This window comes from Alligator mississippiensis, chromosome 14 (assembly GCF_030867095.1).
Source record: "Alligator mississippiensis isolate rAllMis1 chromosome 14, rAllMis1, whole genome shotgun sequence".
In the NCBI taxonomy this organism is placed as follows: Eukaryota; Metazoa; Chordata; order Crocodylia; family Alligatoridae; genus Alligator; species Alligator mississippiensis.
Window position 1 is genome coordinate 37,988,084 of NC_081837.1, and position 12,307 is coordinate 38,000,390.

The 12,307-nt window shown below is 58.7% G+C and overlaps 2 long non-coding RNA genes across 2 annotated transcripts; both read left to right on the forward strand.

Annotated features, from left to right (window-relative positions):
• Positions 1-457: 457 nt before the first annotated feature.
• LOC132244740 (uncharacterized) lies at positions 458-2,846 on the forward strand. Its single transcript, XR_009456487.1, has 3 exons — positions 458-1,330; positions 1,419-1,500; positions 1,835-2,846. It is a non-coding gene; the product is annotated as an uncharacterized LOC132244740 (long non-coding RNA).
• Positions 2,847-3,905: 1,059 nt separating this feature from the next.
• Positions 3,906-8,401, forward strand: LOC109280543 (uncharacterized). Its single transcript, XR_009456488.1, has 3 exons — positions 3,906-4,506; positions 5,772-5,857; positions 7,010-8,401. It is a non-coding gene; the product is annotated as an uncharacterized LOC109280543 (long non-coding RNA).
• Positions 8,402-12,307: the final 3,906 nt, after the last annotated feature.

Sequence of the window (12,307 nt, forward strand, 5' to 3'; positions counted from 1 at the left end):
CTCTTACTGAGTAAGAATGACAGGCGATTTGAATGTCCATAGCACTGGACATCCCATAATTAGGAGTCCAAATCCATTGCTCTTCCCAGCCAGTTGGAGAGGTGCCCCTGTAAGGAGGGTGGGTGTAGCCGCTTTCAGCTGGCCTGAGTGAGCCGGGGCAGTCTGCAACGTTGTGCAGCAGGACGCCTTGCGGACAGGAGCCGAGTCTCGTTGGTGACAGCAAACTCTAGCACCCAGAGCCTGATGACCTTCCCATGCCTGGGTTGAAGCTTGCGGCCTCCTCGCCGATCCCTGTGTCCAGGCACTTAATTGTCCGTTGCAGCGTACTTAATTTTCTTCCCAGTGCTGGGAAAGGGGCGAGATGCGTCCTCGTAGCCTTCTCCCACCTCCACACCTAGGGCGATAAGCACTGGTATAGATTTCTAGGTCTTTTGGCCTCAGGGAGCTTTACCCCCCCCCCCCCCCCCCCTGCAATATACACTTTGGCACATGACCTCCCTGTATCTCAGGGTACAGGTCTTGGGCTCCTTTTTGGGTTCTTTGGGCTACTTGGTACTTTGCAGGCAGGATTCATGCTCTTCTTGGGGGCAGGCACTGTATTCCCCACCTGAGGCCTTGGAGACGAGTGCCCTGGCACTTGACCAGCCATTCTTCTGCGCCCCCGCCCCGGCCTGAAGCCCGTAACCAGGGTCCAGGTCCCTTTGATTCTTTGGGTCAGGTTTTGTTCCACTTGCTGAGGTTGATCAGAGATGATACCCACAGACTACAGGGAAGGGTGCAGGCTTCTGGAGGATACTGAGTGCGTTGGGACACCGAGGCTTAGTGACCTTCCTGTAACTCAGGTCCAGGTCTCTGCTCCTCTGTTCTGCTGCTTCTGGCACTATGAGATGCCCCCCTGCACCCTGTAAACAGGGCTGCACCCCCACCCCCTCTGACCTTGGGGGATAAGACCTCCTTTAGCCCTTTGGGCTCTGTGGCTTCTGTGGCAGGAGGCTGAAGTTGTGGCCCTTCTGTCCTGTCTGGCCCTTCTGTCCACAGGGCAGGTTTGACCCCTGAGCAAGACCGCCTGGGGCACCTGTCAGCTGGCATTCAGGACTTTGCAGGTTGTGTCTGGGCTTCATGCCCCAGCAGCCAGCTGTGGGCGGGGAGCACTGCCCTGTCAGCAGGGTTTCTGGTGTTTGTGGTCACCGTTAATGGTGCCGCCCTAGCAGTTCTGTCCAGAGTCCTGGCCCGTCGCACTCTCCTGGCTGGCCCAGATATCAACAGCCGATCCCGCAGACGTCTGCCCTCACCACTTTCTGCAGACAGAGGACAGTGACCATGGGTCCAGGTAAGAGTAAGATAAGGAGAAAAATTGTGGCCCGTAGTCTGGTCTGCTGATGTGCTGATTTAAATCCAGTGTCTGTCTGTTTTCTAAGCCCCCAGAAGAAGAAGCAGACAAGACAGCAGACAACCAACTGAGGAAGAAAGAAACCCCTGCCTGCCCAGCAGGAGGGAAAGGTAAGGGAGTTTGGACACGGTGTCTGTCCTCTCTGCAAGTTGCATCCCCAAGTTGTCAACCTTGTGATTAGCGCCTTGTGGAAGGTGGGAGCACTGGGGCAGCCGAACACACAGGATTCGTGTGTTAGGTCCTGCTGTTGTCATACACAGGTAACTGCTAGGGGGGTACTTGTCCTCTTGTAGTAAACTGGAGGTATGTCACATCCCCCTTGTTTTTTAAGGACACCAATCTCGAGAGTATGATGGGCACTGGGAGATACTTTTTACTCTATTTTTCCTGGGGTGTGGGATTCATTGCCAGTCAACTCCACTTCTGTTGTGTGTACTCTTGCAGGTCCCTGAAGGGCAGCTGGAGAAGAAGGAAGGAAAGCAGGAAAACGAAGCTCGGGAACGAGAAGTGTGGGTTGCGGTGCGCAGGAGGGAGGGAGTGAAATGTTTAATGTATGCTTAGGTAAATACAGATGGAGACTGGTGTGCATGTGTACACTTTCAAACGCCCATTAGGAGCAAGCAGCCGCACGCTTCAAGCTGCACTGTGCACTCGGTCTTGGGTTGGCCCCGATTGTGTGCAAGGAGGTTGAGGCTTTGTGCTAGTTGTGCGTATTGATATGCAGCAGTCAAGGGTTTTGCAGGTTGTCTGGCTTGGCTAGTTAAGCAGTGGATCAGAACAGATGCAGTTGAAGGCACTGTGTAGGTCTTCCTTGGTTGGGTTGTTGAGCGGTTCTCGGTGTCGGTGTAGAAATGCAGGTTTGTGCTCAGTTCTGTTTGTGGCTCGGCTGTAGCTTGCTTAGGCTGTAGGTTGCGGGGACAATTTCAGGCTGTTTGTGGTGCAGTTTGTTTGCGTCTGGAAGTTGCGTCTCCTTGGGTGTTTGAAAGCATTGTATCTCCAGCTCCATGACCCATGAGGATGAAGGACTCATCCTGTGTCCAAAGGATCGCAAAGGGAGTTGGCGTGGTCGGCGTCAAACCGGTAGGAGCAAGTGGGCCTAAGATGCGCACAGTCAAATAATAAAATGGTCTAAGAAACTTCACCTCGTGGCTGGTGCTTTTCTACGCTGAGAAGATTTGTCCACGGGCCTTTCCTGTTGCGAGCTGGCTGAAGGATGAACTTTTTCATTCAGTCTGGCGATCCGATCTGTGTTCTTACTTGTGCAATGCAAATATTTCCTGTTCTGTTTGACCAGCGGTAAAAGAATGTGTAACACGTGGTTCCTAGTCTTCGGTTTGCAATGGTTGATGCACTGTTTTTTGAAGAAATAAAATATAAGGTCCAGTGAAGTTGTGGTGGTTTGTATAATTTAGTGGAGTTCAGCTGTTCCTTGTCTCACCCGAAAAAATGGTCCCAAAAAAATAAAAAGCGTGTTTCAGACCTTCTTCTCTGAATGCCTTTAGCACAAGTCTTGCTGCCTCTAATGGCAGGGTGGGTGCTTTTTCTCTAAGGGCTGGGTCCTGTTGGTGGGAAGCTGCATTGTGACTGTTGCAAGAAGGAGAAGGACTGCGTGGATCCCCAGTTGCCTCCAGGTTTTCGTGAGTCCCTTGAGTCCAGCTGCGGTCGTGTCCCCCTTGCCTGTTTAATGTAGTGTCTGCAGGCTTTCAGCCAGCTCTACCCCTGTCATCCCTGAGGGGCCCAAACTCATATTCTCAGTGCTATTATATATTTGGTTTTAATATATTTTTATTTCAAAAAATATATTTTGAAATGTATTACTTAGTTTAAATATGGGGGAAAACACATTGTGCATTTCCAGGGCATTTGGCTGGAAGGAGGGAATGAATATTTTTTAACCATTGAAGCAAGAATGCATTTGATTAAGTAGAGGCTTCTGATTAATGTAGCGTGTAAGATACACATCTACTGTTGCTTTTGGCTGGTTCACATCAGGTTTGCTGTTGAGCCGTCTTGAGCCCAAGCCCAATAGCAGATGCCTCTCCTCGTGCCTGCAAACCCAGCTCTGAGGGGCACGGCCCCAGTGCAAGCTGCAGCCCCGGCAGGGACGGATGCCCTTGCTGTGTCCCCGTTCACTGCAGCCCCGAGGAGCCGTGGGTCACAAGCCGCTCTGCTCCCTGCGCTCCCCCGCCTGTCGCTTGTGCTCTCACCGGGAAGTTCATGTCTTCATCTTCATCTTTGCACCAGGGGCAGGGGCAGAGCTTTCCCCACGGGCCTGTGGTTTTGCGTGCCTGCCATGAAGCACGCTGAAGAGCTGTGACAGTCGTCTCACGGGTGCAGGGTTTTCCACGTTTTCTGAAAATCGGGGCTCTTCCAAAGCCCGGGCTTAGGCGCCCAGCATCACTAGTCAACTCTTACTATCCTGGCCAGGGGCTAGGGCAGGGTCACCGTGCTGAGGTGCTGACATAAGCCCTTGCCTGCCCAAACGAGGCCCGAGCTGTCGGTGGCCCCAGCATGGCCCACCGCACTTGCCCGCCGGCTCCCGCCAGCACCGCTCCCGCAGCCAGCACCTTGCAGCGCGCTCCGGACCCTAGGCGGACCAATCAGGGCAGAGAGCGCACGCGGCGGCCAATCAGCGCGCAGGACGCTGCGGCTCCCTCCCTCGGAGCAGCCACCGCCTCCCGCCGCCTGCCCTGCGCCCCAGACCGGCTGCGCTGGGAGCCGCCGCCCGGCCCCGCCTTGTGCCGCGCCGCAAGCCCCGCTCACACCCGGCCGCCGCCGCCGCCGCCGCCGCCGTGAGGGAAGGACGCATCTGCGTGCGGGGCCGGGGTTGCTGCTTCCCCGCGGAGCGTCCCCGCCGGCTCCGCACGCGCACGAAGCGGCTCCGGGCGCCGCCACTCTCCGCGCAGCGGCCCGGGCCGGGGCGGCGGGAGGCGGTGCCCGCAGGGACAGCTGTGTGGGCCCCGCGCACCGGCGCGTCTTCTCCGCGGAGGCCCGAGGCGGCCCCGCCCGCCCCGCGTTCCTGACCGCGCGCCCGAGCAAGAGCCGGGGCGCTCCGGCGCCCTGGTCCCGCCGCGATGCTGCCTGGCGTTGTACAGAGACGTATCCAGTACAGCTATGTGCGTATACTGATCTGCAGATAGTGTGTGTGTGTGTAATGCACACCATCATTAACACAGTGATCTCTGTCTCTGTCCATGGCGATAGTGATGTGGGTGTTCAACTCTCACCCTTGCACAGCACAGCACACGAGTGTGTCGTTACTGTGGGTATCACTGGTGTCATTGGGCATCCGCACCGAGGATGTGGGAAACCCGGCTCAGTGCTGCCCTCCCGTGGTGCGCTCCTAGCACTGCAGCCACGAGGAGCGGTGTCGCGGAGGGGAGACCAACCGGCTGCTCGGTGCTGCCCTCCTGTGGCCGCGCCGGAGATTGCGGGGGGGGGGAGACCCCTTCTTTTTGGGTGGCTGGCATGTTCTTTAGGCCACTTGGTAGTTCGCATGCAGGGTTACTGCCATCCTTCTTGGGGGCAGGCCATGTATTCCCCACCCGAGTCCCTGGAGACGAGTGCCCGGCACTTGGCCAGCCGTTCTGCACCCGTGCCCCCAGCCTGCAGCCTGTAAGCAGGGCCCAGGTCCCTTTGATTCTCTGGGTCGGGTCTCGTTCCACTTGCTGAGGTTGGCCAGAGACGATACCCACAGACTACAGGGAAGGGTGCAGGCTTCTGGATGACATTGAGTGCGTTGGGACCCCAAGGCTTAGTGACCTTCCTGTAACTCAGGTCCAGGTCTCTGCTCCTCTGTTCTGCTGCTCCTGGCACTATGAGATGCCCCCCTGCACCCTGTAAATAGGGCTGCACCCCCACCCCCTCTGACCTTGGGGGAGGAGGCCTCCTTTAGCCCTTTGGGCTCTGTGGCTTCCGTGGCGGGAGGCTGAAGTCGTGGCCCTTCTGTCCTGTCTGGCCCTTCTGTCCATGGGGCAGCTTTGACCCATGATCAAGACTGCCTGGGGCACCTGTCAGCTGGCATTCAGGACTTTGCAGGTTGTCTCTGGGCTTCATTCCTCAGCCGCCAGCTGTGTGCAGGGAGCACCAACCTGTGCAGGGAGCACTGCCCTGTAAGCAGGGTTTCCGGTGTTTGTGGTCACTGTTCATGGTGCTGTCCTAGCAGTTCTGTCCAGAGTCCTGGCCCTTCGCACTCTGCTCCTGGCTGGCCCGTATGTCGGCAGCCGAACCTGCAGACATCTGCCCTCACCGCTTTCTGCGGACAGAGGACAGAGTGACCGTGGGTCCAGGTGAGAATAAGACGGAGAAAAGTTGGGGCCTGTAGTCTCATCCTCTGACATGCTGACTTAAATCCAGTGTCTGTCTGTTTTTTAACCCCCAGAAGGAGAAGCAGACAAGACGGCAGATGGGCAGTCTTTAGCCACTAAGGAGGGAAGGAAACCCCCGCCTGCCCAGCAGGAGGGAAAGGTAAGGGAGTTTGGACACGGTGTCTGTCCTCTCTGCAAGTTGCATCCCCAAGTTGTCAACCTTGTGATTAGCGCCTTGTGGAAGGTGGGAGCACTGGGGCAGCCGCACACACAGGATTCGTGTCTTAGGTCCTGCTGTTGTCATACACAGGTAACTGCTAGGGCGGTACTCGTCCTCTTTTAGTAAACTGGAGGTATGTCACATCCCCTTTGTTTTTAAAGGACACCAAGCTCGAGAGTACGACAGGCACCGGGAGATACTTTTTAGTCTATTTTTCCTGGGGTGTGGGATTCATTGCCAGTCATGCAGCAGTCAAGGGTTTTGCAGGTTGTTTGGCTTAGCAAGTTAAGCAGTGGGTCAAAATGGATGTGATTGAAGGCAGTGTGTAGGGTTGTTGAGCAGTTCTCAGTGTTAGCATAGAAATGCAGGTTTGTGCTCAGTTCTGTTTGTGGTTTGGCTGTAGCTTGCTTAGGCTGTAGCTTGTGGGGCCACTTTGAGGCTGTTTGTGATGTAGTGTCTTTGTGTCTGTATGTTAAGGCTCCGTGAGTGTTTGAAAGTGTTTAACCTCCAGCTCCACAGGGACAAAGAGCTTGTCCTGTGTCCAAATGATCATAAAGGTAGTTGGCGTGGCCAACGTCAAATCGGTAGGAACAGGTGGGCCTAAGATGTGCACAGTCGCACAATGAATGGTCTAAAAAACTTCACCTCATGGCTGGCACTTTTCTACGCTGAGAAGATTTGGCCATGAGCCTTTCCTGTTGTGAGCTGGCTGAAGGATGAACTTTTTCATTCAGTCTGCTGATCCGATCTGTGTTCTTACTTGTGCAATGCAAATATTTCCCCTCCTGATGGACCAGTGTAAAAGAGTGTGCAACACATGGTTCCTAGTCTTCAGTTTACAATGGTTAATGCACTGTAGGAAATCAGTCTTGATTTATTAGAGGAACTGAAAAAAAAGGTCCAGTGAAGTTGTGGTGCTTCAGTATAATCTGTTGGAAGTTCAGCTGTCCCTTGTCTCAAAAGAAAAAATGGTCCCAATAAAAATAAAATGCTCTGGAGACTCATGAGCTACTTGGTGTTTTTTTAGTTCAGGTGTTTCAGACCTTCATTTCTGAACACCTTTAGCACAAGTCTTGCTATTTCTAATGGCAGGTGCTTTGCTGCATTGTGACCGTTGCAAGAAGAAGAAGGATTGTGTGGATCCCCAGTTGCCTCCAGGTTTTTGTAAGTCCCTTGAGTCCAGCTGTGGTCATGCCCCTCTTGCCTGTTTAATGTAATGTCCACAGGCTTTCAGCCAGCTCTACCCCTGTAATCCCTGAGGGGCTGCTGAGTTCAGGGGAGCCAAACCCATTTGATCAGTCCCATTATATAATTTTCAAAAAAAATCATTTTTATTTCTTTTTCATTTTTCATTTATTTCATTTTCATTCTCATTCATTTTTATTTTCTTCAGGCTCTAGTCTTTTCCCTCTTTCTTATTGCTCACCCCCACCAAGTTCAGAGGCCTCCAGCCACAAAGGAATCCGGACCCCCAGCCTGCGCTTTGCAGCACCATGCCCCAGTCCCCCAGCTCTTGGGGAGACCTGGGGCTGAGGGGCAGCAGTGGCCTTGGACAGTGGAGCTGGACAGCCATGTCTTGCAGACCATGAATATGCGGGAACCCAGGGAAGGCTGCCTGCCCAAATACCTACCTTGGGGCCTGGCTCAGACCAAGGTTGAACTGTGGAGCTACCTTCGGGCCCCAAAAGGCAAAGGGCCATGAGCTGGGCAGCCACCAGACAAAACCTGGAGCAGCACCCCAGGGCAGTTTGCCTGGTACAGTGGTCAGAGCACTGTGCCCAGGAGGCCACTCACCACCCCAACAAGCTTCTGCCGTGCGAAGGCGCACAGGAACTGCACAAGGGGTGGGCCAGCAGCCCCCGCTGTGGGATGCCCTCCTCTGCCCTGTGTTGGGGGCAGAGCCTTGCTCTGGCTATGGGGGCCACTGAGCACAAGGGTCCAGTGCTCCCCCCCAGGACTGCACACGAGCTCCTCTGCCCTCCTGGCAGGGCCCCTGGCGCAGGCTGGAGGCAGACCCACCTGCAGCACCCCCTCCTCCAGCCCCATCTGAGGCAGGAGCCTGCTCTCCTGGGCATGGTCCCTCCGCCCCTAAGAAGCCTTGCCCCTGCCTTCGGTCTATCCCCGAGAGCCCAGGACTCCTGCAGGGAGCCAGGACCTCCCTCTCAGGGGTGGGGGGGGGATCCCTGGGACCTGCTGCACTGCAGACCTGCCGGCTCCAGGGGTGCTTGCCCCAGGGAACAGGCAGGGCTCACTGGTGTCAGCTGGAGGAGCTCCCTGCCCGACATGAGGTGCCCCTGCCCTGCTCTCCTGCCCGGGCACTGGCTGGACCCCGTGGTGGCAGGACCTCACAGGACCCCGTTTCCGGGCTCGAGCATGGGTGGCTGGAACAAGTCCTCTCCCACATGGCAAATATGATGGCCCTTGGCCTGCAGCGGCTGGGCAAGCACTGCTGGGGAAAGCAAGAGTGAAAGCCGGGCCCAGAGGGCGCTGGCCTTGTGTAGAGTCAAACCCACAGGCCCTGCCTAATAGCACCAGGCCTTGGCCACGAGGCAGGGAGCGGCTGCGGTTTTCCCAGGGCTCCCCCTGTAGTGGGGCCAGTGCGTGTCTGCAGGGAAAGAGTCAAGGGGCCGAGAAGTAAGTGCTTGAAGCAGCCAGGTCCTGTGGTGCACAGAGCATGGCCTTTCCCCATGGGTGCTGAGGTCCTGAGTTCAGGTCCAGGTCTCTCCTACTTTTGTGGGGAGGTGCCTTCCTCTTGCAATGGAGGGGCCTGGACATTGCGTGTCAAGGGGCCCAGGGCCAAAACATTTTCCAGCTTTCCCCAGTAGTCTGGTGGTAAGGGTGCTACCCTAGGTAGCAAAGGTGGTGGGCTCAAGCCCCACCTTGGCTAGGACCCACAGCCTTTGGTACCTGTGGGAGGCTGCTGTGTGGTGGTAAGTTGGGATGGGGGGCAGGAGGAGGAGGTGGAAACAACCCCCTGAAAGGTGGCAGGGGTTTTTTGCACCTTGAAAAATCAGGATTTTTTTGCATTTCTACCCCTGCATCAGAAAGCCAGGCCAAAAAAAACCCCAGCAGACACCGGGTGGTTCGGGACGTATCCAATTGTGCTACAGCTTCAAATCGGCAGGCAGGGCCCCTGTTTTCTGCGGCTCGGTGGAAAGAGGCAACTCCTGCTGCTAAAACCTGCAGCAACAACCAGAGCAATCCATGCGCACCCCCAGAGCCTGCGGGCAACAAGAGGGGCTCCCAGGGTGAGGGTCGCCCCGCGCTCACCGGCTCCGCTGTGTCCCGGGGTAGACAGTGATGTACCGGGGCACGGCCACCCTCTGCACATGCACCGCACCCGAAACAGCTGCCGGGTGCGAGGGCCCCGCGCTACAGCGCAGCACAGCCCAGGGCTTGCCTTCTCCCGGCTCCACACCCTCCTGCCTCGGGGCCTCCCCGGCCCCCGGCTCATCTCCGCGGAGGCAGTAACACAGCTCGTGCTCGGAGCCAGGATTTTGGCGAGCGAGCCTCTCGCTCCCGTGCTGCCCCCGCCCTGGGCACGAGGCGATGGCCCGCCTGCCCGTCTCGCCCCCACTCTGCTCGAGGCCGACTGGAGCCCCCGCTGCCGGCTCCGGACACGGGCAGCGCCTCCCGGGGCGGCAGCACCTCGCGCCGGGCTGGGACGAGCTCCCCGGGCTGCCCCGCACCCAGCGCAGCCCCGGGCCAGCCCGCGCCTCGCCGGGGGCGGGGGGAGCTCGCGCCCGTCAATCAAGGCAGCAGCCGGAACATGCGCAGTAGAGCCCAACCCCGCCCAGGGCTTGAACCCGGGGCTGCAATTGGTGCTAATGAGGCCCCGCCCGAGCGGCGTGATTGGAGGCTGGGCAGGAGCGTGGGGCGGCGGGGCTTGACTGAAGCGCCAGAGCGTCCTTCATTGAAGCGAGCGAGTTCCCCCGGGGCTGGCCTGGGTGCGGGAGCCGGGCGGGCAGGGAGCGCAGGGAGGCGCTGCCCGTGCCCGGAGCCGGGACCGGGGCTCCAGCCGCCCCCGAGCAGAGCGGGGGCGAGACGGGCCGGCGGGCCATCGCCTCGTGCCCAGGCCGGGGGCAGCACCGCGGCGAGAGGCTCATTCGCCCAAAGCCTGGCTCCGAGCACGAGCTGTGTTGCTACCTCCGGGGGAGATGAGCCGGGGGCCGGGGAGGCCCCGAGGCAGGAGGGTGTGGAGCCAGGAGAAGGCAAACCCTGGGCTGTGCTGGGCTGTAGCGCGGGGCGCTTGCACCCGGCAGCTGTTTCGGGTGCTGTGAATGTGCAGAGGGTGTCCATGCCCGGGTACATAAGTGTCTAGCCCGGACACAGCGGAGGCAGTGAGCGCGGGGCATCCACCTGCCCTGGGAGCCCCTCTTGTAGCCCCCAGCCAGGCTCCAGCACCGGGGTGCACATTGGTTGCTCTGGTTGTTGCTGCAGGTTTTAGCAGCAGGAGCCACCTTGCTCCCCGGGGCGGTGGAAAAGAGGGGCCCTGCCAGGCAGGGAGGAGAGAGAGGCCAGCCCACGGGTGCTTTGTAGCCCCCCACAGCAGGGGTGTACAGTGAGGGCCTCTCTGTGTGGGTGCTCAGGCCTTGAGCTCGGGTCCAGGGCTCTCCTTTTGTGGGCAAGTGCCTTCCTCTTTCTATGGAGGCACCTGGGCGTTGTGTGTCAAAGGGACCAGGCCCGGAACATTTTTCAGCCTTCCCCAGTAGTCTGGAGGTAAGGGTGCTACCCTAGGTGGCAAAGGTGGTGGGTTCAAGCCCCACCTTGGCTAGAGTCCTCTGGCCTCTCAGCCTGCAGTGAGTCCCTGGAGCCTGTGACCTGGTGCACAGAAGGAGGTAACTGTGGTGGTAAGTTGGGGGAAGGCTGGGAAGGGGGCTGTGGGAGGGAGGTGGGGGTGGTAAGTTGGGGGAAGGCTGGGAAGGGGGCTGTGGGAGGGAGGTGGGGGTGGTAAGTTGGGGGAAGGCTGGGAAGGGGGCTGTGGGGTGGGGGTGGTAAGTTGGGGGAAGGCTGGGAGGGGGGCTGTGGGGTGGGGGTGGTAAGTTGGGGGAAGGCTGGGAGGGGGGCTGTGGGGTGGGGGTGGTAAGTTGGGGGAAGGCTGGGAGGGGGGCTGTGGGGGGCCTGGGCAGGTGGATGGGAGGGGTTGTGGGGGGCTGGGAGGTAGGCAGGATATGAAAGGAGAAGTGGGGGGAAGGTGAATTTTTCCTTTTTTGTAAAGTGCAAAACTCCATCTCTTCCTCCTATCTCTCTCCCCCCCTCCTCCTCCTTCCTCCCCCCTCTTCTCTCATCTTTCCCCCCCCCCTTTGCCCCTCCCAGCCTCCCTCCACCTCACCACCACTGCCCCCCAGCCTCCTTTCACTTACCACCACACTTACCTCCTTTTGGGCACCTGGCCACAGGCACCAGGGACTCACTGCAGACTGAGAGGCCACAGGTCTCCAGCCAGAGTGGGGCTTGAACCCACCACCTTTGCTACCTAGGGTAGCACCCTTACCTCCAGACTACTGGGGAAGGCTGAAAGATGTTCCGGGCCTGGTCCCCTTGACACGCAACGCCCAGGCCCCTCCATTGAAAGAGGAAGGCACCACCCCACAAAAGTGGAAGAAGCCAGGACTTGAACCCACACCCTCAGCACCCACAGGGAGAGGCCCAGCACTGTGCACCACAGGACCTGCCTGGCTCAGGTCTTCACTTCTGGGCCCCTTGACTCTTTCCCTGCAGACACACACTGGCACCACACTGGCCCTGCCTCCCTCCTGGCCTGGTGGCCAAGGCCCCATGCTTTCAGGCAGGGACTGTGTGCTTGGCTCTGCACAGGGCCAGCGTCCTCTGGGCCCAGCTTTCACTCTTGCTTTCCCCAGTGGCGCTTGCCCAGCTGCTGTGGGCCAAGGGCCATCATTTTTGCCATGCCAGAGAGGACTTGTTCCAGCCGCCCGTGCTCAAGTCCGGGGCTGGAGGCCAGGAGGTCTGCCTTTGTTTCCGGGCACGGGAGCTTCCTGGAAAGAGCAGAGCCACATGGCACGTCCCCCTGGGCTGCGGGGACCTGTCTCTGGCTGCTCAGCAGGGACCACTGCAGGGTCCCAGCTCCTGTACAACCCCAGCCAAGGGGGTGCAGAGAAGGGGGCTCAGAGGCCTCCAGCCACAAGGGAATCGGGACCCCAGCCTGCGCTGCTCAGCACCGTGCCCCAGCCCCCTGGCTCTCAGGGAGACCTGGGGCTGGGGTGCAGCAGCGGCCTCGGGCTACCCTCAGGGAACTGGACAGCCATGTCCTGCAGACCATGGATATGTGGGGACCCAGGGAAGGCCACCTGCCCACATACGCTCCCCAGGGCCTGGCTGAGACCAAGGTCGAACTGCAGAGCTACCTTCAGGCCCCAAAAGGCAAAGGCC